Here is a 24,597-nt window from a genome sequence, read left to right as displayed (position 1 = left end):
ATATAGATTGAACAGGTGTGGCGATAGAATAAAACCCTGATGCATTCCTTTCCTAATTTGTTTCATTTAGAAGAGCACTTCTTAGGGTACATATAGATTTCATAACAGCACAATTAAGAGTTTGGTTATTCTCATTATTCTCAATGTTAGCCATAGTTTGCTATAATATACAGTCAATAGCCTTTACATAGTCACAAAATGCAGATAGATATTCTGGTATTCTCTGTTCTCAGCCAGCATCCTTCTGACTTCAGGAATGATAACCCTGGTGCCACAACCTCTTCTAAACCAGCTTGAACTTCTGGCAGTTCCCAGTCAATGCACTGTTCCAGCCATTTTTAGATAATCTTCAGCAATATTTTCCTTCTTTGTGATATTAATGATATTGTTCAATAATTTCCACATTCTGTTGGATCATTATTCCTGGAAATGGGGACAAATATGTTTCTCTTCTAGTCATTCTTCCAAGAAGCTGTCCTCTAAATAGACTGCTGGGCCACCCTATGATTGTATCTATTAGTTGAAACATGTCAATCAATATCCCATATGTTCCTGGGGTCTTCTTTCTCTGCAGTGTCTTTAACGCAGCACTTGAACTTCTTCCTCTGTTACCCCTGGCTGTTGTTCCATGGTGAACAGGTAGCAGCAGAACTCCTAGATTAAGATAGACTAGAAAGTAGGACTCGCCATCCACTTCTGAAATGGCAGTGCTTCAAAAACACTATGAATCCCCTTCTCTCCTTTCTCTTTTGAGCATTTATACATATCTTACTCAGTTATCTTCCTATTTTCACAATAGTGACTTTATGTAATATTCTCCTTGTGTGACTGAAATATTTCACTCCACAATATGTTCTCTAGATTCTCTCAAGTTATACAGTCTTTTACAAGATTGTTGCTCCTTAGTGCTACATAGAACCATTGTGTGAATGTACCATAATTTCTCAATTTGAGCTGCTTTCTCTCTCTTTTTTTTTGCTATTGTGAATAATGCTGCTATAAACAGAGACCTGGTGGTCTATTGGTAAGAATATGTGCTGCAATCCCAAAGGAATGTGGTTCAAATCTATCAGCTGCTTTGCAGGAGAAGGAAGGACAATCTCCTCCCATGTGGTTACTGCCTCTGAAAACCTGCTGGAGGTTCAACAACAACAGGTGAGGAGGCAAAGTAAGGGGAAAGACTTAATAGGAGTTTAAAAAGACAGTGTGATAACAGGCATAGGGTAAAGGTAATTAACTATATAAAATATATACCAATTATTGTATTAAACACAAAGCACATGTATAAAACATGATGTCTGAGTGATTTAATGAAATTTAATATTAAAACAAATCCACAAAGACCAAAATAAGACCTTGAACTCAGCCTATCAGAATTAAAAAAATTATCTTATGAATAGGTTTGAGGCATTAATCACCAATGATCGAAGATCATAGGAGCTGTGGGATGAAATAAGTCATATCATCCATGAAGAGAGCAAAAGGTCATTACAAACACATTGAAGAAAGAAACAACCAACGTGCAATGTCAGAAGACACTTCAAAAATTACATTAGAGCATCAAGAAACCGAAACAAAGGGAGGAGATGATTAAGTAAAAGAGCTGAACAGAAGATTTCCAAGGGCAACTTGAGAAGACAAAGCCGACTATCATAACACAAAGCACAAAGAGCTAGAGTCAGAACAAAAAGGGAAGAACTCTCTCAGCATTTCTCAAGATGAAAAAAAATTAAAACCAAATTTAAGTCTTGAGTTGCTATACTGAGGTGTCATGGGAAAAATCTTGAATGGTCCAGGAAACATCAAAGAAGTTCGAAGGAATGCTCAGAATCACTGTATCAAAAACAATTGGTTGACACTGAAAGATTTTTGAAAGTTTCATATGAACAAGAGTCAATTCTTCTTGTTGTTGTCATGTGTGGTAGAGACAACTAAAATTCATAGCAACCTTGTGAGCATGGCTCTGATCCTTGTCCTATCCTGAGAACTTCACCATCTCCAACACACCTGGCCCATTGCCACACCTGTCAATCCATCTGATTCAGTGTTTTCCTCTCTCTCTCTGATTTTCTACCCTTCCAAGTATGATATCCTTCCCCATGAAGGATATCTGACAATAGGTCCAAAGTATGTGAAACAGAGTTTCAAATTCCTTGCCTACAAGGAGAAATTGAGTTTCTTCCTAGGTCTACCTTATTCACTTATTCCTTACTGGCTAGTTCAACTTTTACCTCCATATGAAGTGATTGAAAACACCATGGATTAAGTCAGGTGCACTTTAGTTCTCAAGTAACGTTTTTATTCTTTATTAAGTAAGTATTTTGCAGCAGATATGCTCGATATAACATGTCATTTAATATTTTTTATTGTTGCTTCCATGGTAATTGATTACGGATCCATGTAATAAAATCCTTGACAACTTCAGGCTTTTCTAAGATCACCATGATATTGTTTAAAGGTCTAGTTGTGAGGGCTTATTTTTTTTTTATTTATTTAAGATCATATGTAATCTAGACTGTAGTCTTACACTTCATCAATAATTGCTTCAAGCATTATTCATTTTCAAGATGCAAGTTTATGTCCATCTGCATATTGTAGTGTATAAATGAATCTTCCTCAAACCAGCCCTCCAGTGGGTAGGCTCTCCCCCTTCCAGGATGACTGAGGAACCGAGTAGAGTCTGCTCCTCTTATGGCTATGCCTTTCATCTCTTCCATCCTCTTCTCAGTCTAGCATTGTCACTTTACTAGCTTTTTTATCACCCTCATCATTTTAACCAGTACTCTTTCAATAAATGCACCTTAGGCAGCCAAACAATTTATTTGATTGCTCACTGTATATACTGGGAGAGCACTGGTGATTTAGTAGTAAGAAATTGTGTAGCCAACCCAAAGGTATATGGTTCAAAACCACCAGCTGCTCCATGGGAAAAGATGCACAATCTACTACAATGTAACTTACTGCCTCTGAAAACCTACCAGAGGGTCAGCTTGATTCCATTCCAACTCAATGGTACAAAATAACAACAATGAATATGTAATCTCAGGAATACATATGAATCTATAGGGACATCTATTATCAGTAGTAGAAATGTAATTAAAATAATATCTCTATCATTCATCTTTGCCTCTCTCTGTCCATTGGTGTCATTATCTAAGATTGTATTGAAGTAATTAGAAAAACAGCTTCTTGAGACTATGTACTTCAAGTCTCAAAAAATTGCCACAATAAGCTAGTTGTTAATAAAGACTCTCATAGACACTACTTTGTAAACAGCTCCATGAACTAATTGACAATGTGGTAAAGCAGATGGGAAACTACTATGCTGGATTATTTTGTGTTAGAAATTGATTACTGGAGCAGAGAACTGACATAATAAAATAATGAGTATCAAATAGGGGTCAACCATTACATGCCTAGAACACAAGAACCTAGAACATGACATACATACACATACAAACACAGAGAGAATGAGAGAGAGAGGTAAGATGTAAGATTTTAAGGGAGTTAAATGGCTAGAGAATCAGCAGGAATTGAAAAGTCATTTTATTAATTATTCCTTTCTAATATGATTTAATTGACTCATCTTCCCAAAGGAGGATGAGTTGTGACCAATTGTAACCTCAAACTTTGCATTTAAGATGTCTATTAAGAAGTTCTCTGAACAGAACAATGGAAAACTACATGATTTAAAATCAGGGAAAAAATGCATCAGGGTTGTATCCTTTGTCCATAAATATTCAATCTGTATGCTGAGCAAAACTTGGACTGTATGGAAAGAATGTGGCATCAGGATTTGAGGAACACTGTGTCAGTCTATCCTGTTGGGGCTTTTCCCAACTTTTTGGGGGATGATTGAAGGATTGATTATGTCAATCCATCTCCTTGAAGATCTTCCCATCTTGTTGAAGTGTTAGGATTTGAGGAAGCTCTTCAACAACTTCCCTTGTTGCTTGCTGAAATAGATCTTGAAACACTTGCTGCAGAAAATCAACAACTACAACCTTCAATATGGATTACGCCTAAGAATCAAGAAAACAAAAGTCCTACCAGTGGAACAAAAGGCAACATCATGCTAGATGGAGGAAAATATTGAAGTTGCCCATGATTTGATTTGATTTTAATCCTCAATCAACACCCATAATATTAACAGTCAAGAAATCAAAAGATAGATCCACAAGCAACACCATTAGTATCAGCAGTCAAGAGATCAGGAAATATATTGCATTTGGGAAATCTGCTGTCAAGGACATCTCTAAAGTGCAAAAGAGCAACCCACGCCTTGCTCAATTTCTTCCTGTGCATCTAAAAGTTACACAATGAATAAGGACAGCAGAAGAAAAGCCAATGCCTTTGACTTGTGGTATTGGAAATGAATACTGAATATCCCATGGGCTTTCAAAAGAGCAAACAAGTCTGTTTTGGAGAAAGTGCAATCAGGGTGCTCTTTAGGAGGAAAATATGGTGAAACTTTGTTTCATATATTTTGGCATGTTTTTAGGAGGGACTCCTTCCTGGGAAAGAGCATCATGCTGGGAAAGGTGGAGGGTCAGAGAAAAACTGGAAGACCCTCAAAAAGATGGATAGACACAGTGACTGTGGCAATGCGCTAGAGCATATCCAGTTAATGAAGAAATGAAGATGGTGCAAGTTAGGACAAAGTTCAGATTTGTGGTCCACAGGGTTGTTGTAATAAGTCATAGTCAAATCTATGATACCTATCAACAATATTTGATGATAGGCTTTCTCAACTGATCCCAGATATGGTACTTCAAGGTCTTAAACTTTTGTATTAAAGGATAAACATAACCTCTCAAATCATAATGATGAGACAAATCATAATCTATGAAGCCCCTATGCTATGTTGGAGAAGAAAACCATCTCAGCATGTGCACCACACCCTGCTGGGAAGCATGATGGTAGGAAGGGAAAAGTCCCCCAACTTCATAATTTGATTCACACATTCAGCCATTTATTTCAGTGGCAGTGGATAGAGTTTAAAAAAAAAATCTCTTTATCCCAGCACTGGGATTTTCATTGGTTTTTTTACTCAATGTCTTTCAGCTTCTCCTGAGGAGGACTGTGAGGGCATATTTCTGACAACAGCTGTTTGCTCTGGTAAGCCAGTTGGCAGGACATTTATGTTGCCCTCTCCAGCCATTTTTTTAAATAATATTCAGCATGATTTTTCAAGTGATAGTAATGATATTGCTTGATAATTTCCACACTGTGTTAGATAATCTTTCTCAGGAATGGAAATAGATACAGATCTCTTCCACTCAATTTTCTATATTTTCTAGATTTAACTGTATGGTAATCATTTTCTCTCTATTTTTTTTGTTTATTTAACATAGTCTATTTTTTTTTTGTTTAACATAGACTAGTGAGTATATCCAACATTGCATCTGTTTCCTAAAACACTTCAATCCATATTTCCTTAATTCCTGGGGTCTTATTTTTCTCTAGTGCCTTCAGTGAAGCTTTGAACGAATTCCTTCAGAATTATTATTGGTTCTTCATCATATGTTACTTCCTAAAATAATCATTTTCAGTATTGTGACCTGATCTATTCTTTCCATCTTCTTTAGATGCTTCCCGCATCATTCATGATTTTTCTCGTTCTTCAGTGTTGCAATTCAAAGACTGAATTTGCTTTTCTGTTCTTTCAGCTTGAGAAATGTCAAGAATGTTCTTCCCTTTAGGTTTTCTAACTCCAGCTCCTTTAACATTTCATTATAATACTTTGCTTTGTCTTCTCAAGATGTCCTTTGAAATGTTCTGTTTAACTCTCTTACCACAGAGGGAGAAATTTCTCTTCATTTTGTCTTCCTTCCTTTCCAGTGCAAGTTTTAGAACTCATTCTGACATACATTTTGGTCTTTCCTCACCCCCAGCCCCGTCTTTGTAATGGCCCTTTGATTTCTTCATTAATGTGTCCTTGATGTCATCTCACAACTCATCTGGTCTTTGGTCCCTATGTTTTGTGAGATTGACGTTCTCAACCATTTCATTTTACTTGGATTCACAATGAGCACTCATGTCCGAAGAAGCAAAAAATAAAATGTTGCAATGGGAAAATATGGTGCCAAGGACTTCTCCAAAGTGGTAAGGAGCAAGAATTTAAATTTTAAAGAAATTTGCACCTTATCCAAGTTATAATTGTTTCCTATGAATCTGAAATTTACAATGAATAATAAAGATCAAATAACAATTGATACCTTTTAATTATGGTATTGGCAAAGAATACTGAATATATTATGGACAGCCAAAAGGAAAAACAACTCTATCTTGAAGGAAGGGCAACCAGGGTACTATTTAGAGGCAAGGATAGTAAAACTTCTTCTCACTTATTTTAATCATATTCTCAGTAGGAACTTGTCTTTGGAGGGAATTATAATGCTGGGAAGGTAGATAGAGAAATACAGGAAAGACCCTCAGTGAAATTAACTGATACAATGACTCCTGCAATTGGCTTGAGTATGACAGAGATCATAAGGATGGTGCAGGATAGAGGAAGGTACAAACCTGTTGTTCATCGGGTCACATGAGTTGTGGTTGACTGACTGCATCTAGCAAAAATGACATTTCCAGTTTTACAGGGAGAAAAGTAGAGAGTCGGTGAAGGAGAGGAAGACTCTCAATAAGACTGAGATTGACACCTTGACTGAAAAAAAAAGAATTCGTTTGAGCACAGCAAACACTCTGAGGCTGGTACAAAGCCAGGTAGGATTAATAACTATGAATTAGAGTCTGCTTGATGGTACCTAATAACAACAGCAGTTTTTATCATAAACATACACACAAACATGTTGTTATTGATATCGTTAAGTGTCGTTGAGTCATAGATGACTCATAGTGACCCTATGAACGAAAGACCTGAACACTTGCACAACTTCGATCATTTCTCCAAGTTCATAGAGTTTCCAGAGGCAAGCTATTTCAGAAGTGGATGCTACTACTGCTTCCAAGCTTGTTTTAAGAAGCTCCAACAAACACTGTCCACCATGGGTAACCATTATCACATTTGACACATCAATGTCACAGTGTTTAGCAACCACAAGTTACTTCTGTACAGCAAATGGACAGACCACTGCTTTACCACTTAGAAGAATGTTTGAAAAACAAAACAAAACAAAACAAAAAAACACCAACAACATTAAAACCAGGTCCGAGGGCTGCAGATTAAAATCACCCACCTTTGACTTGGTAGCATAACTTTCTATTCACCAGGCCACAGAGCTCTCTCTATGTTGGTGGTGTTATTAAGTGCCATCGAGTTGTAGACCACTCATAGAACCTTTTGAAACAAAGACCTGAACAATTGTATAATTTTCATCATTTCTCCATGTTCACACAAACATACACATACACGAATTCTATTCTACATTTTTGTGTTGTTGTGGTGTACCATAGAGTCAGAACTGACCCAAGCCGACCTTCCAGAAGGTTTTCAGAGGCAGTTAATCTCATGGGAGAAGGAGATTGTCTATCCTTCTCCCACAGGGCATCTGGTGGCCTCGAGCTGCATGCCTTCAGGATTGCAGAGCAGCTTCTTGACACTAGGCCACCAGAGCTTTCTACATTTTCTTCTTACAGTTCAGTTTTTACATTTCTCCCTTCAAGAGTTAAAAATCTATATTCTCTGTAGCGTAGACAGGTATATGACTTTAGAATCTAGGTTATAAAAGATGGGAGTTTCTCCTAAAATCACTGGTACCTGCTTTCTTGAAACCAAATTACCATGCCATGAAGAAATAAAGACACCACTCCCTAACAGAAAGGACATGTATAGGCATTATAGTTCTATTTGAAGTCTAAGGCCCTGCCACAAAATTATTACCTCGAAACTTAACTAAAGTGACAATTGCTTGGCTAAGCTCAGTCAATCTCAGAATGAATAGCATCATTTATGTTTAATCATTATCTATTTGAGTGATTCATTTTATAATGAAAATAAGTAAGATATTGGTTCATGAAGATGTGGTGTGGGCAATAATAAAATCCAAAACCATTTAATACTCACTTTGGTAGCAAGTGGAAAGTTGAAAATAGGTAAACAGGAAATTATTGGTAAGATCTAAAATGGTACTCAGGCAGGTGTTAATGGAAATCTAAACTAACATTTTTTAGTAGAATGCTTCAGTATTACAACTTGAGGCTTTACTTTTTTTCCCCCAGTTCTTTGAGCTTGAGAAATGCCAAGCATGTTCTTCCATTTAGCATTCTGCTTTTTCTAACTCCAAATCTTTGCACATTTAATTATAATATTTTGCTTTGTCTTCTCAAGTTGCTCTTCTAGATTTTCTATTCAGCTCTTTTCATCATTTCTTCGCTATGTTTCAGAGTAAGTTTTAGAGTCTCTTCTGACATTCATTTTAATTTTTTCTTTCTTTTTGAGTACATTTTACTTTCTTCATGTATGATGACCATGAAATCACTCCACAACTTGCCTATTGTCAGTGCTCAAAGTATGGAATCTGTTCTTGAGATCATTTCTAAATGGAGATAAGTTAAATGTAAAGCTATATTTGAGCTTTTGTGGAATTGTTTTCGTTTTCCTCAACTGGAATGTGTACATGAACAGTTGATGGTCTGCTTCACAATCAACCCCAACCTTGTTCTGACTGCTGCTGATGAACTTTCTCTACCATCTCTTTCCACAAAAGTAGTCTATTTTATCCCTAACTATTACATTTGGCAAAGTCTCTATGTATATATAAATGTGCATCCCATTGCTACAGTCACTATGTCAATCCACCTGATAGAGGGTCCTTCTTTCCTTCACTGTGAGAAGAGTTATATTTTGGAGAAGGTGCACCCAGAGTACTCCTTGGACAAAGCTTGTATGGCTTCTTCTCGCGTAATTTGTGCATGCTGCTAGAAGAGGTTATTCCTTGGAGAGAGACATCATGATTGGAAAGGTGGAGGGACAGCAAAGAAAACCTTCGATGAGGTGAACTGACACAGGGACTGCAGCAATGGGCTTGAGTGTGTCAGAGATTGTAAGGAGGGAAAGGATAGCATAGGAAGGGTTCAGATCTGTGATTCATAGGGTTGCTATGAGTCGTACTTGACAGCACCTAACAACAGCAACATATGTATATGTATCTCTGATGACCTAGTGGTAAATAGTTATGCTGCCATCCCAAAGGCATACACGCTTTAAATCTCCCAGGTGCTCCATGAGAGAAAGATGGGCAATCTCCTCCCATGCAAACTGCCTCTGAAAACGTGCTGGAAGGTCAGCCATGAATCAGTTCCAGTAAGACAGTGTAGAACAACAACAATATGGATAATCATCACTTATGGCGGGTTTTAAAAGATATTTGTAATGAATATTACTGACCATAAAAAAAATTATCATGAGATCTTTATTTCTATCTCAAAGTTCAATTTTCTAGCCATCAATTCTTTTTGCTCCCAATTTTTGCAATCCAATCATCAGTTACTATTAAACCTGTTGATTATGTATTCAATCAATTTATACCTTATTAAAAATGCAAATTCTCAAGTCTCTTCTTAGACCTAAGAAATGAGAAGTTCTGGGCTTGAGGCCCAGCAAGTCTCTAGGTGATTCTGAAGCTTCCTAAAGTTTGCAAACAACTGCAGCAGGAAATCACATTTGACTCATTTCAGCCTCAGGAGGTGCTGTTCTCCTGATAAAAGAGAGAAATAAGTTACAGAAAATAACTGTGCTGGGAAAGCTAAAGAAAGTGATTCATTTCTTCAATTTTCACCAATCTGAAATGTCAGAAAAGAAGCAAAGTCAATAACCACTGAATGATCATGAGTCACCACTCCGAATAGCATTTTTCTACTCTCTTAATTACCCTACAATACACATGCATTTGCTGACAGTTTTACTTGTTAACTGAAACAAGGTATACTCACTTTAAATAATATAAAAATAAGACTTAAAATTAATGAAACATACTATGTCATTTAGCAATTAATTTAGGAGAAAACAACATATGCCTACAACAAACTTGTTATTCATTCCAGTCAGTCAACTTGAAAGGGGACAAAATGGAATAAAGACATACAGACTTTGGGTTACCAATGAGCTAGAAAGATCTGTTGTCATAAAACAAAAGATTTTTATTTTATACATCCATGAATTTTTTTAAATGTGACAAATTTTATCACTTTTTTCTTTTTCAACTAGTTTATTTACAAAATTCAAATACAAGTTTGAATAAATCTTTCAATCTCCTCACCCCCCCCCATCAGATTGTACAACCCAATGATTAATCCCATTTTCCCCCTGCACATACACATCCCTCTGCTTCCAGCCTCTCCCGCCTCTCCTGGATCCTTATACTCATTCTACAATAACAGTTTTTTTGTGTTGTTGTTTTTTTAAATAATAGTAGTTTTATTGATTGCATATAATTTCAGCTATATGAATATATATTATCCACTTTAAGGATTAGAGTAGGTGACTCTCTGTGCCAGGAGAAGCCCGGGTAAGGCAGCAAGCTGCACAGTCATCACACCGAGTGCTCAAACCAGCGAGTCCTCACCTGAGCTGCGTAGCAGGACACAGGATACAATCCTCTCTCTCTCTCTGTATATATATATTTCATGAAGTGAACAAGACATTTTCTCTTTTCCTTTTCACCAAATGCTCCCGTTTGTTACACAGAACCTCCACCCTCCACGATAATCATGCAGTGATGCACAGCCCTTTACCTGTGTGGGCACAAGCTCCCTCAGGTAACCGGCACCTGGGAAGCCTCAGAAGAGGGAAGCCGTGAGCGCCAGTCTGAACTCTATCTTGGGCTTTTCCTTTTCACCCAAAACCCCAATTCATAATTAGAACAAAATTAATCCCATGTCATTAAGCTTATGTAGGAAAGTCTTCTTGTGGGCATAAACATTTGATACAAAAATGGAACAGAGGCCACGGCAAGCAGACAGCACTGTTGGGAGAGGCAACTCTGAGGGACTGTGGCCTGTCATTCCAGCTTCTCATCTTCCTCCACATCCTTCAGGTTGAGCACTTGCAGAGAACCTCTGCCCTTTGTCTCCTTCTTAATCAGCTCCTCGAGTTCACAGAAGCAGCTGGGGTCAATCAGACACACTATTTCCAGCTGCTGGCTGTAGTCCTCGCTCTCCAAGGGCTTGAGCTTGTCCTTGAGCTTCTTCCTCTCATTCAGCTGGAGGAGGAAGCGCAGGCGAATGTGGGCGCGCTCGATCTTCATGCTCTCCTTCAACTGCTTTATCACCTCCAGGGCCTGCTGCTTCTGCTCTTCTTGGTTTTGACCGAGTAGTGGATGTCCTTCATGGCATGCTCCATGAGGATGACCGTGTACGGCCTCTTGGTCTCAGGATTCACACATTTGTCTGCTAAGATGGTCGCAATGTCCTTCGAAACATCTGTTCCAGCTGCATGTGCCTTTCCTTATCAGAAACCTGGACTTCCCCCTTAGTCAAAATCTGCTTACAGATTTCAGTCTGGTCCTCTGTTCCAAAAGCTCTGACAAGATCTTCTCTTTGCCACCTGCCCTTTAGAGACGTTTACAACCAATGAGTGGGTCTGCAGCACCTCATTTAGATCTTTTTCCCTTGTTCTTGGAGCAGGGGATCTCGAAGCGCTTCCCAGAGGCGGGCTTCATCCACACCACGGCCACATTGGTCAGGCGGATCCGGTAGTCGGGGTGAAGATCGACATGGTGGCTGATCACAGGCCTTGGGGCCGGGCCTGAGGCCACTGGTGGTGCGCTGCAAGGACCTACAAAAACAGTTTTATACAATATTTATCCTTATGGGACTGAGTTACTTCACTCAGCATAATGCTCTCCAGTCCCTCCCAAGTCAAGTAACAATATACGAAGTTATTTCTCCTGTGTGCTGCACGGTATTCATTGTGTGAAAGTACCATAATTTCTCTATGCATTTGTCTGTGGTTGGACATTTGGGCCACACTGGTAAATATATATACATTTTAAAAGGTTGGAAAAGAGAACATAGTGAACAAAATTACCTCAGACAAAACTCATCTGAAACCATGATGTTTTGTTTCCCAATCTTCTATACATTCAATTTTAAATTTCTATTTATTATAGCAAACAACTAATGCCCTTATGAATGCATCACAGTCTTTTGAAACTGTTTCTTTTCTGTAAACATTAGACATTGGACATACTGAAACTAGGGTAAATATCTAAATTTGTTGTTGTTGTTATGTGCCGTCGAGTCGCCTGCGACTCATAGCGACCCTATGTACAACAGCCCTAAACTCCGCTCTGTCCTGTGCCAATCGCACTGTCTCCGACACTCCCATCCCAATTATCCCAGTCACTGAATCAATCCACCTCATAGAGGGCCTTCCTCTCCTGCGCCGTCCCTCCACCCTCCCAAGCATGATGTCCCTCTCTAAGGACCGGTCTCTCCTCACAACATGCCCAAAGTATGTTAGACGGAGTCTCAGAATTCTTGCCTCCAAGGAGCCACCCGGTTTAACCCTTTCCAGGACAAATCTGTTTGTTTTCCTAGCAGTCCATGGTATTCTCAATACTCTTCTCCAGCACCACAGCTCAAAGGCATCAATTCTCCTTCTATCCTCCCTGGTCATTGTCCAACTCTCTGATGCATAACAAGTGATTGCTAAGACCATGGCCTGTATCAGACGCACCTTCTAAATAGTATAAAAAAATTATTTTACTGAGAAAAAGAAACTCCAAGCCTGTCACCATTAGTAGACGACAATTCCATGAGGAAGAATGGAGAAAGGTAGCTAAATTACATATTAAAAACAGACTCAAAAAAAAAAACCAGACTCCCAGCTCTGAAACATCATACAGATGTCCTGATGGTGGAGCTGTGCCAAATCCCTCAATTCTAGAAGTGCAAACATGAATTACACAGGTTTTTACAGCGAGGGACAGAAAAGCAATTCTGGAATTTTATTCATTTTAGTTATGGAAGGTGATACTATATTTATCACCCCAAAATGTTTATCATTTGAAAAGATAGTGGGGAAGTAGGCTAGGTAAAGAAACAGCAACATATTATTGTTTCAATTTTGTTCATAAAGTTCTCTTTCCAACCTTTCTCTATTCAGAGATATCTAATTATATATCACCATATGCTTTGAAAAGAACATTTTTTTCACTGCATCTAAAACAAGCATATGGTGAAACATTTTTCAGTGTGTTCTTTTAAATGAAATGAAGAAGAATTGACTCAGTATAAATATACAAAAACGAAGACTTTTGAGTTATAACATCTGAATGACTGGATTAGCAATTTTCGTGACATATTTTTCATGTTTGATTAATTAATTGGTGTCTTGAGACGATGTCATTTTATATCAAGATTTGAATGTACATGGGTTAATTTAGTAATGGATATCATTTTAATTGGATTTGAAATTGGGGTATATGTCTCTTAGGATCTCTAACTGGTCAAGGTAGTCAAAAGCATTAATTAATATATTTCAGAATGTTAACTTGTTTTCTAAATACTTCATGATCCTTCTGAATGCATAGACTTATCAAATTTTTCATCTCAGTATTAAAGTATGCCTATATACATATATTTAATAATAAAAATAATAGCTCCATATAAACCTTTAGAAAAATTAAATTATTCATCATAGATTTTTTATGCTGATTTTTAAATTGAAATTGCATTGGAAAATACTGTGGTTATTTTGTGTTTTTTGGTTGCTGAGATCTAGCATACACCAAACAAAAATACTTTGGCCACTATTTTCAAATTAAATCATTTTAACAAAGACTTGCTTTAGATCTGTTTTAGAAGAGTGTATGTAAAAATATTTCACTAGTAGGCCAGAGCTTAGAAAACATGAGAAGAGGACTTGAAGTACTTGCTGCTGAAGATCAAAAGCTACAATTTTCAATGTGGATTATATCTCAATATCAGGAAACAAAAAAATCTCACCACTGGACAGATAACCTACATTATGACGAATGGAGAAAAGACCAAAGATGTCAATGATTTAATTTTACTTGGATCCACAATCAACACTCAGTGGCAACAGTAGTCAAGAAATCTAAATACATGTTACATGGGGAAATCTGCGGTCAGGCACCTCTTTTATTATTTAAGAGAAATCATGTCAATTTGTATAAAGATGAAATAATATCAGTTGGCAAAGGAGAGGAAGACTCTAGCCCAGGTCAATTGACACGGTGACTGCTGTAATGGGCTTCAGGAAGTATGAGAATGACACAGGATAGAATAGGGTTCAGCATGATGTCCCTCTCTAAAGACCTGTCTCTCCTTGCAACATGTCCAAAGTATGTCAGACAAAGCCCCAGAATCCTTGCCTCCAAGGAGTAGCTTGGTTTAACCCTCTCCAGGATGAATCTGTTCGTTTTCTTGGCAGTCCATGGTACACATTCAACACTCTTCTCCAGCACCACAATTCACAGGCGTCAATTCTCCTTCTATCCTCCCTAGTCATTGTCCAACTCTCTGATGCATAACAAGTGATTGCAAAAACCATGGCCTGTATCAGGCTCACCTTAGTCTCCAGAGAGACACCGTTGCTCTTGAGTACTTTAGAGAGGCCCCTAACCGCAGACTTTCCCATCGCAGTACATTTTTTGATTTCCTGGCTACTGGTGCCAAGAGTGTTGACTGTGGAGTCGAGCAAACTGAAGCTGTGAACAATCTCAATCTCTTCGCCATCCATCCTGATGCTACCGATTGGTCCAGTGGTGAGAATCTTTGTCTTCTTAACATTGAGCCTCAGTCCATATTGAAGGCTGCGGTCCTTGACCCTCTGCAGTAAGTGCATAAGGTCCTCCTCAGTTTCAGCGAGCAGGGTTGTATCATCTGCATAATAATACCTAAACATATTAACTAAGAAAAGAGGGGATAAATAATGTACACAGCATTGAAACAGACAAAGGAGAAAACTGTATAAAACATCCTTTCTTCTAAAGAGCACTCTGGCTGTAGAGATTTATTTGTTCTTTTGACAGTTCTTTTACTAGAAACTATATTCCATATTCTTTACCAACAACACTGTTTGAAGTCATCAACTCTTCTTTGGACTTCCTTACTCATTCTCCAACTTTCACATGCATATGAAGCAACTGAAAAATGCCATGACTTGAGTCAGGTGTTCTTTAGTTTCTATACTGGCATCCTTGTTCTTGCACACTTTAAAGAGGTCGTGGTGAGCAGATTTTCTGAATGCAAGACATCCTTTGGTTGTGTGGTTACTCTTTCAATAGTTGTTTATGAGTCCACTTAAAATTAAATCATTAACAATTTCAGTTTATCATATTTTTACTTAGAGGCCCAGTTGTGGAGATTGTTTTTTTCTTTATGTTAAAATGTAATTCATACTCAAGGCTATAGTAGGCCTTGAGCTTCTTCAGTGAGTTTTTCGTGTTCAGCAAGTAAGGTTGCACTATCTTTGTAACACAGAGTGTTGATGAGTCTTCCTCCATTTCTAATGTCACATTCTTCAGTTTCTTTGTGCATTTGCTTAGTTTTCAGATTGAATAAGTACAAAGAAAGGATATGACATTTATGCATCATATTAATTACCATTGAGTGACTCCTCATTCTGATCAAATGACAGCTTCTTCATCCATGATAAGGTTGCGCATGAGCAAAATTAACTAAAAAAGACAACAAAACAAACAAACAAAAAACCAAACATCCCACCATCAACTCTTTGCTGTTGACTCAGAAGTAACCCATGGTTAACCCTCCAATGAGTTTTACAAGGCTTAAAATGGCCTCAGAAGAGATTGTCCATCTCTCTCTCACACAGCCATGACGTCAAATTGTCAGAGAGGCAACGCCTTTGGATTCGTAGTACAATTCCTTACAGACTAATTTACATTTGTTATTATTGTTATTGATTTTGTTATAAGGTGCAGTCGAGTCAAGTACAACTCACAGTGACCCTGCGAACATTAGAGCTGAGTCCTGTCCTATCCTGCGTTATGCTCCTCAGCTCTGGAACATACGGCTACAATCACTATGTCAATACATCACATTGAGGGTCTTCCCCATCTTTGCAGACTCGCCACCTTTCTGAGCATGGTGTCTTTCTCCAAGGACTGTCCCTTCCTAACAACATGCCCAAAATTTATGAGGCAAAATGTCACCGTCCTTCCCTCTAATAAGCATCTACATTGCACTCTTTCTAAGATCTATTCATTATTCTGGAAGTCTATGGGATATTTAGTGTCCCTCTCCAGCACAAAACTCAAAGGCATTCTTCTAGTGTCTTTATTCACTGTCTAATTCTCAGATGCATATCTAGTAATTTTAAAAAATGGCTTGGATCAGGCTCACCTTATTCTTTAAACTGACATCCTCATTCTTCAGCACTTTGGAGAGGCCACTGACTGCAGACTTTCCCAATGCAATATGTCTTTTGATTTCCTAACTGTTGCTACTAAGGTTGTTGATTATACATTAAACTAATATTAAATCACTGACAATTTCTATCTTTTCTCCATCTATCATGATGTTGCCTATTAGTCTCTTGGTGAGGACTTTTGTTTTCTTGATGTTGAGACATAATTCATACTGAAGGTTGTATCCTTGATATTTTGTAGCAAGTGCTTCAATTCAACCTCACGTTCAGAAATTATGTCATCTTCTCGATGCAAGTTGTTGATGAGTCTCCCTCAAATCCTGACACCACTTTCCTCTCTGGAGAGTCCAGCTTCTCAGATGATTTATCATAGGGATTAAACAGGTATAGAGAAAGGATACAGCCCTGATGCACACCTTCCTTGATTTTAAACCATGCAGTATTCCCCTACTCTTCTCAGACAACAGCTTCCTGGCCTAAGCACAATTAAATATTCTGGAATTTCCATTTTTCTCAATTTATCCATAATTTGTTATGGGCCACACAGTCAAAAGCTTTGCATAGTCAATAAAACACAGATAGACACCCCTCTCTGGTAGTCTCAGCTTTCAGCCAAGATCCATCTAACATTAACAATTTTCTCATTGACACTTAATATAGAATCCTTTCTTTTATAGATATGGGCCACTTCCTAACTGTTTTATATCTATTTTAAAAGTTTCTGCTTGTACTCTGCCCACACTGGAATGTTCTTTCTTACTCAAGACTAAAAGACTCAATAGCTTTCTTACTCAAGACTAAAAGATTGAATGATTCAGTGATAGAATTAAAGGTGATTCAAATTCTGTGCAAACAAGTAAATCTTTTCCTTTTTTAGTGAAAACTATGTCTCAAAATAATATCTTTGTAATAATATGTAATGTTCATGTCAAAATAAAAATAAATTGTTATCAGTAGATTCAAACTCAGAGCCACCCTCCATTGGGTCCAGGATGTAAATCTTTTTGGATGGAGATTGCTAATCTTCCTCCTATGGAGTATCTGGTGCATTCAAACACTGACCTTTAGGTTAGCTGTACAACACACAATCCACAATAACACCAGAGCATCTTCAAAAAAATATTTCTATGTTTGTAAATGACTACTTTTTTAAGGTGAGAAAGGCTGTAATATGAAACTATTTACATTAGACAATGGAGATGAGAATAAGACAGAGGCAATGTGAGACAGAAAATATGAAGATACAGGTTGATATTTTCTTCTATTGTAGCTTTATATTTCAGAATTTGTAAAATGAACATGTTGTTGTTATTATATGCCATCGAGTGATGTATTTCAACAAAGAGATGCTGCCCTAGATGTGATCACCAAGTTGTGTCAAGAAATCTGGAGGACAGCCACCTGGCCAACTGACTGGAAGAGATCTATATTTGTTCCTATTCCAAAGAAAGGTGATCTGAAAGAGTACAGAAATTATCTAACAACATCATTAATATCACATGCAAGCAAGATTCTGCTGAAAATTATCCAAAAACTACTGGAACAGCACATCAACAGAGAACCGCCAGAAGTGCAGGCTGGGTTGAGAAGTGGTTGTGATACTAGGGATATTGTAGATAATGTTAGATGGATCTTGGATGAAAGCAGAGAGTACCAGAGGAATTTCTATTTGTGTTTCATTGTCTGTGCAAAGTTACTTGTGTGGATCACAACAAACTGTGGTTAACTCTGAGAAAAAATGGACATGTATATCCATATATTATAGCTGAATGTTTTAAAGATATGTTTTAAAAATATATGCCTAATAAAAAGACAAGCAAATTCCTAATGTCAAAAAGCTAGGTAACAGTGAATCTCATACATTAACAGGTTTTCTTATGAAAAGGTTTTTAAGAATAGGTTTCATGTTATCTAGAACAAAATCTCACTTCTTTCTAAAAACAATCCAAAAAGAGAAAAGACAAACAATCTAGAAATATGAGGAACTTGGAGAGGAGACCAGGCAAAGAACGTGTTGGAAAAAATGAAAAAAATTTTAAAAATCCCAAATGTAAAATAAGGAGTCATTACCATTCAGAATTTTTCATGTCTTATTTTTCTTGACTTACTATCAATGCAAGCTGGCCTCAAAAGAGGCTTTAGTGGAGTGGACCTGCGGGAGGGGGGGGTACTGTAAAACAATGAAAGAATTTTTCTTTTGCTTTTCCAAGAGGGTAGTGTAGTGAAAGGAGGGTTGGGAAGGAAGAGAAGTGCAACAATGAATGAATGGAAATCCAAAGTCTCTGTAAATTTTCATTGAAATTAATAATAAATTCTAAAAAGTAGACTTTAAACAATAAGTAGTTTGATTAGTGGCTAAAGAATTAAGAACTCAGGAAATCAAAAGATGAATTGCATTAAGGAAATATGCTGTCAGGGACCTCTCCAAAATGCTAAAGAGTAATGATGTCAGTTTAGGGACTAAGGTGCACCTGATGCAGACATGGTCTTCACAATCACTTTCTATACATCAGAGAGGTGGAGAGTGACTAAAGATAAAGGAAGAAGAATCTACGCCTTTCAGTTGTGGTACTAAAAAAGAGTATTGAACATACCACAGACAGCCAAGAGAAGAAACAGGTCTGAAAGATGGTGAAACCAAATTTCTCCTTGTAATCAAGAATTTTGAAGTTCTGTCTCACATACTTTGGACAAATAAATGGTCAGGAGGGACAGATCCTTGGACAAATACATCATGCTTGGAAGAGTAGAGGCAAAGTGCAGGAGAGGAAGACCTCAGATGAAATGGATTGACACAGTAACTGGAGTAATGGGGGTAGGTGTGTTGGAGTAAATGAGACTGGTTCAAGATAGGGCAGTGTTCAGAGCTGTTGCATATAGGGTTGCTATGAGTCACAGGTGATTCAATGGCACATAACAATAACAATGAGAACATATAACATATCTATAACTTCCATTATATATAATATATATATGTTACTTATATAAATTACTTGTATTTTTATTACATATATATTGATATGGTGACTATCAATGGGTTTGAATGTTTCTTGGATTATAGGGATGGCATAGGATAGGGTAAAGGTTAGATGTGTAGTTCATAGAGTTGCTGTGAGTCATACAGAGAGCTCTGTTTGCCTCGTGGATATCAAGTTATGCTATCAAGCCATAGACAGGTAATTGTAATCTGCAGCCCTCAGGCCTGGTTTTAATTGTTTTTGGTCAAACATTCTTCAAGGTGGTATAGCACTGGTCTGTACATTTGCTGTACAGAGGTAACTCATGGTTGCTGTGATGCTAAACACTGTGGCACTAATGTGTCAAATGCGATAAGGGTTACCCATGGTAGACAGTCTTTGATCGACCTTCCAGATTAAAGCAGGCTTGGAAGCAGGAGTGCCATCCACTTCCAAAACATCTTTCCTCTGGAAACCCTATGAACTTAGAGAAACAATGAACGTTATACAAGTGTTCAAGCTTTTCATTCTTTCATTCATTTTGTATATGACTCAACAGCACTTAACAACAACAGCAAATAAACACACACACACACACTACACGAATCTCTCAGCTCCGGTTGCCTAGTGGTAAGAAGCTATTCTGAAACCCTAAAGAAACATAGTTCAAATCAACCAGCTTCTGTGTCAGAGAAGGATGGACAATCTCCTCCTGCAAAATTTACTGCCTATGAAAACCCAGTGGAGGGTCAGCTATGAGTCACTTCCAACTTGACAGCACACAAAACCAACTGGACCTATAATCCACATAGAAACCTACAAATGCTCTTTGTAAGTTTAGGAACATGCTGTGAAGTTGAAGCTGTGTGTGTGTGTGTGTGTGTGTGTGTGTGTGTGTATTTACACATGTATGTATGTATGTATATATGTATTATGTATATGTATGTATATATGTATTATGTATTATGCATGGTTTAAAATAAAGAAAGATGCGTGTCAAGGTTATATTCTCTCTCCACACCTATTCTATCTGTATGCTGAACAAATTATTCAAGAAGCTGCTCTATGAAGAGGAATGTGGCATCAGTATCAGAGGAAGACTCATCAATAACCTTCAGATGCAGATGACACAACCTTGCTAGCTGAAAATGAGGAGGACTTGAATGAAACCCTTACTTGTTGCAGAAGATCAAGTCATTCAGGCTTCTGTACTAATTGCATCTCAATGTCAAGAAAACCAAGAGTCTTACCACTAGACCAATAGGCAACATTATGGTAGATAGAGATAAGATTGAAACTGTCAATAGCTTCATCTTGTTTGGATCCACAATTAACACCATTGGTACAAGCAGTCAGGAAATAAGGAGATGCATTGCACTGGGATATTCTACAATTAGAAACCTCTTCAAATTATTGAGGAGTAATGATGTCAGTTTGAAGACAAAGGTAAATTTGATTCAGATCATGATCTTTCCAGTCACTTGCTTTGCATCTGAGAGATGGACAATGAATAAGGATGACAAAAAATGAATTGATCCCTTTGATTTGTGGTATTGAAGAAGAACATCCCATGGATGACCAAAAGAACAAATATTTTGGGGGGAAGGTGCAGCCAGAGTGCTGTTTGGAAGCAAGAATGATGAAGCTTCAGCTCATCTACTTTTGGCATGTTGCCAGGAAGGGCTGTTCCTTGGAGAAGGACAGTATGTTTGTAAAGGCAGAAGATTAAGCAAAAGAGAGGAGTACCCCAACCATGTGGATTGACATGAGTGACTGCCACAGTTGGCTTTAGTGTGACAGGAAGTGTGAAGAGGCACAGGATAGGACAGGGTTCAGATCTGTTTTTCATAAGGTTGCTATGAGTTGTACTGTACTGAACAGCATCTAACAAAAACAACATTGTAAGCATTAGTTGAATGTAAATTTTTGTCCCAAGCTTTCAGTCAAACTTTTTCTTTCAGACCTGAAATCTAAGTAATGTCAAACAAGAACAGTAGGAATTTTGAATGGAGGTATTTCAACTCCTCAGTGCATTCTCATGACAGAGATTCCTGGAGAAACCCTTCTTCATGACGTTTTGAAGACTTTTGACTTTAAACTCCTCTTCTTTCACCTTTAACTCTGAAATTTCACAATTTATTTCTTCTTACTGCATCTTTTGGCCCAAACTCATTATAACCAGTCTTTGCTCATGAAGCAAAATAACCCCAGTGAAACATATGGGGTTTTTAGAGCTAAATGTCTCTTACATGATAAGCACTCATAAAATTACTCAAGTGCACATTCTACAACATTTAATAGAAAAAGGTTAAAATTATCTTGCAAATGAACAAATTCAGAAATCGTGGTACATTCACACAATGGAATTCTATACAGTACTAAGGAACAATTTCATTCAATACTATATAACACAGAAGAGTTTAGAAAGCAGTATGCTACTAATTATGAACTAACTTGGTTACGTAATGAAAAATACTGCATAAGACCTTATTATAAAAACAGAAGGATGTTTAAATATTCAAATGGGGAAAGGTAAACACAGTTATGAATGAAGACTAGAATGCAACAATGTATACAAACTCTGTAAACAAACCAATATAATTTAACAAAAAAGGAGAAAGAGTGAAATCACTAGCATAACAGAGGTTAGGATAACACAGATGGTGGAGTGGTGAAAGAATAGGAAAGATTCGATCAGGATTTGAAAAGAAAAGGTAATAATAGATGTATTGTTGCATGCCATCGAGCTGGAAATGACCCATAGCTGACCCTCTAGTGGGTTTTCAGAGGCAGGTATTAGCACAGGAGGAGATTGGCCATCCTTGACCCATGGAGTATTTGGTGGATTCCAACATCCTGCCTTTAGAATTATATTGCAGCTTCTTACCACTAGACTACCAAAGCTCCCTAATAATAGGTATATATCAATAATAATGAATTATATGAAATACAATGCATACGAATGTATAAAACAACATAAATGAAAGATTGTATAAAACACAATATATAGACTTGAAACACAATGTATGTGGATGTATGCAAACTCATAAAAATATAGGGGAAAATTTCTTGCAAAATAAAACTCTCCATCTCACCTCCCCTGTCTCTATCGATGATAAACATCATTCTTGTGGTTGTTGTTAGGTGCTGTCCAGGTGAATATGACTTACAGAGACCTTATGAAGAATAGATCCAAGCCTTGCCCTATCCTGAATCATCTTCATGATCTCTCACCTATTTAAAATCATTGTTACCTTCACTGTGTCTTTACACAGATGGAGGAGGTCAAAGAACAGATGCTAACATATAAACAAACTTTTGCAACACATCAAACAGTTTCCTAAGAAAATTAGGGGTGGAGAAAACTGAACAGTTCGTGGAAAATTTGAGTTGCAGAAGTATAGAATTTGCTCAATAACTAGGTTGGAGTTTGTACCTGCAGTGCATGGTTGCATTCAGCTAACATGAACTGCAGTGATTTTGAACTGCAGGGTTTTGTAATGACACCTTTGCTCTCTTGAACTATCACACCTCAAAATCCCTCTACTTTCTACAGAGCAAATCTACCTTATTACCAAGGTGAATGAAAATTACTTTTGGTAACAGTGTTTTCTGAAATCTGTTACTTTTTTAATTTACTTTCATGAAAGTTGACAGAGACTTTGATTTTCCATTCATTCATAGTTGCACACTTTCCTCCCTTTCCCTCCTACCCCCAGTTTACTTTTCTCTTGTTGTTGTTGTTAAGTTCCGTGGAGTCACAGGTGACTCATAGCGATCCTATGATGGAGAGTCCTCGACGCTTGGGTGGAAAGTTAAAAAAAAATTCATTGTTATACAACCCACCCCACCCCCTAGTCCACTCGGCTATGTAGCTTTCATTCTGGACTCATCATGACAATAACATTGTTTTCTGACATCTGACAAGTAATATGCAAAGAACTGCTATCTGTTTGCTCATACAAAGAGATTTCTGATCATGGAAATTATTTCTTCTACAGTTGTTACTTTTTATTTCTATTGCTCACGCTTTGTTAGGCATCAAGTTTATAAGAGCTATGTTCAAGGAACTTCCAAACAACCACAATTTTAAAATCACCTAGATCCAGATAATACAATTAAATTTCAGAACCAGCATAACCCTTTTCTGTTTAAATTTTAAAATATTCATGCTACTTTCATTTACTTTTTCATCTTCCTTCAATGTTAGAAATTAATTTTCTGAAACTGTTTTAATGACCTGTGGGAAATAGAGATACTTGTGGCTTCCACTTTTCTTTTCCTACCAAAGAATCTTTAAAATTGTCAAAAGCTTTAGAAGCCACAATCTAAACTGATTTGATCATTCCTGAAGCTGGCTTTGTTTATGCTACCAGCTTGCTACTTTAATTAGTAAGTATTGGAATTACCTTTTTCACCACAGTAAAGTAAATCACCTCCTGCAGTGTGTTAACTAAAGAGATCTTCAGCGAAGCCTTATCATTAAGACTTGAGCTCTGGTAGAATAGTAAGTAATGAGTTTCACTGCCATTCTACAGACAGGTGCTCCAAGGGAAAAAGATGGGCAATCTCCTCCCATGCAACATATCAGCATCTGAAAATCCCCTGGAGGGTCAGCTATGAGTCAGTTCTGACTCAATGGTACACAACAACAACAATATACCAAAAAAATATTCACTATCTCTGGTTGTGTAGTGTGTACCATGTTGCACTGCTAACCAAAAGGCAGTGTATGTGGTCTCTAGCAGTTCAAATCCATTAGTGACTCCTTTGGATAAAGACAGCCAGTTGCCTCTTAAGCTAAGGGCACTTGAAGCAGTTTGTCTTTTATACCTAAGGAAAAAGTTCCGGTGACATAGTTATTTATATGTTGACTGCTATCTGAAAGGTCAGTGGTTCGAATCCACTGCCTACTCCAAAAAAGGAATATAAGCAATATGCTCCCATTAAGATTTGCAGCCTGATACCATCACCATGAATCGGAATTGAATAAAGAGCAGTGAATTTGGGCTTGGTTTCATACCTAAAGAAGAAGACCTGGTAGAACAGAGAGTAAGAATTTGACTACTAACAGAAGGGTGGTCATTCAAAATCACCAATTAATCCACGAGAGAAAAAAAACCTGACAGTCTGCTACCATAATGATTACAAACTTTGTGGAGCAATTCCACTCTGTCAATATAAATTTGAATTGAATTGATGCCTTTGAGCTGTGGTGCTGGAGAAGAGTATTGAGAATACCATGGACTGCTAGGAAAACAAACAGATTTGACCTGGAGAGGGTTAAACCGGGTGGCTCCTTGGAGGCAAGGATTCTGAGGCTCC

General features: G+C 37.5%; 2 pseudogenes; one reads left to right on the top strand and one right to left on the bottom strand.

The window, feature by feature from the left end:
• LOC102858736 overlaps positions 1-10,757 on the top strand; it is a 100,311-nt pseudogene extending 89,554 nt beyond the window's left edge.
• A 201-nt stretch (positions 10,758-10,958) lies between these two features.
• On the bottom strand, positions 10,959-11,674 carry LOC102858327 (annotated as a pseudogene).
• Between the last annotated feature and the right edge of the window lie 12,923 nt (positions 11,675-24,597).

This window comes from Elephantulus edwardii, unplaced genomic scaffold (assembly GCF_000299155.1).
Source record: "Elephantulus edwardii isolate Elephantulus edwardi_28Jun2011 unplaced genomic scaffold, EleEdw1.0 scaffold00043, whole genome shotgun sequence".
NCBI lineage: Eukaryota > Metazoa > Chordata > Mammalia > Macroscelidea > Macroscelididae > Elephantulus > Elephantulus edwardii.
This window is presented reverse-complemented; position numbering and strand designations above follow the sequence as displayed.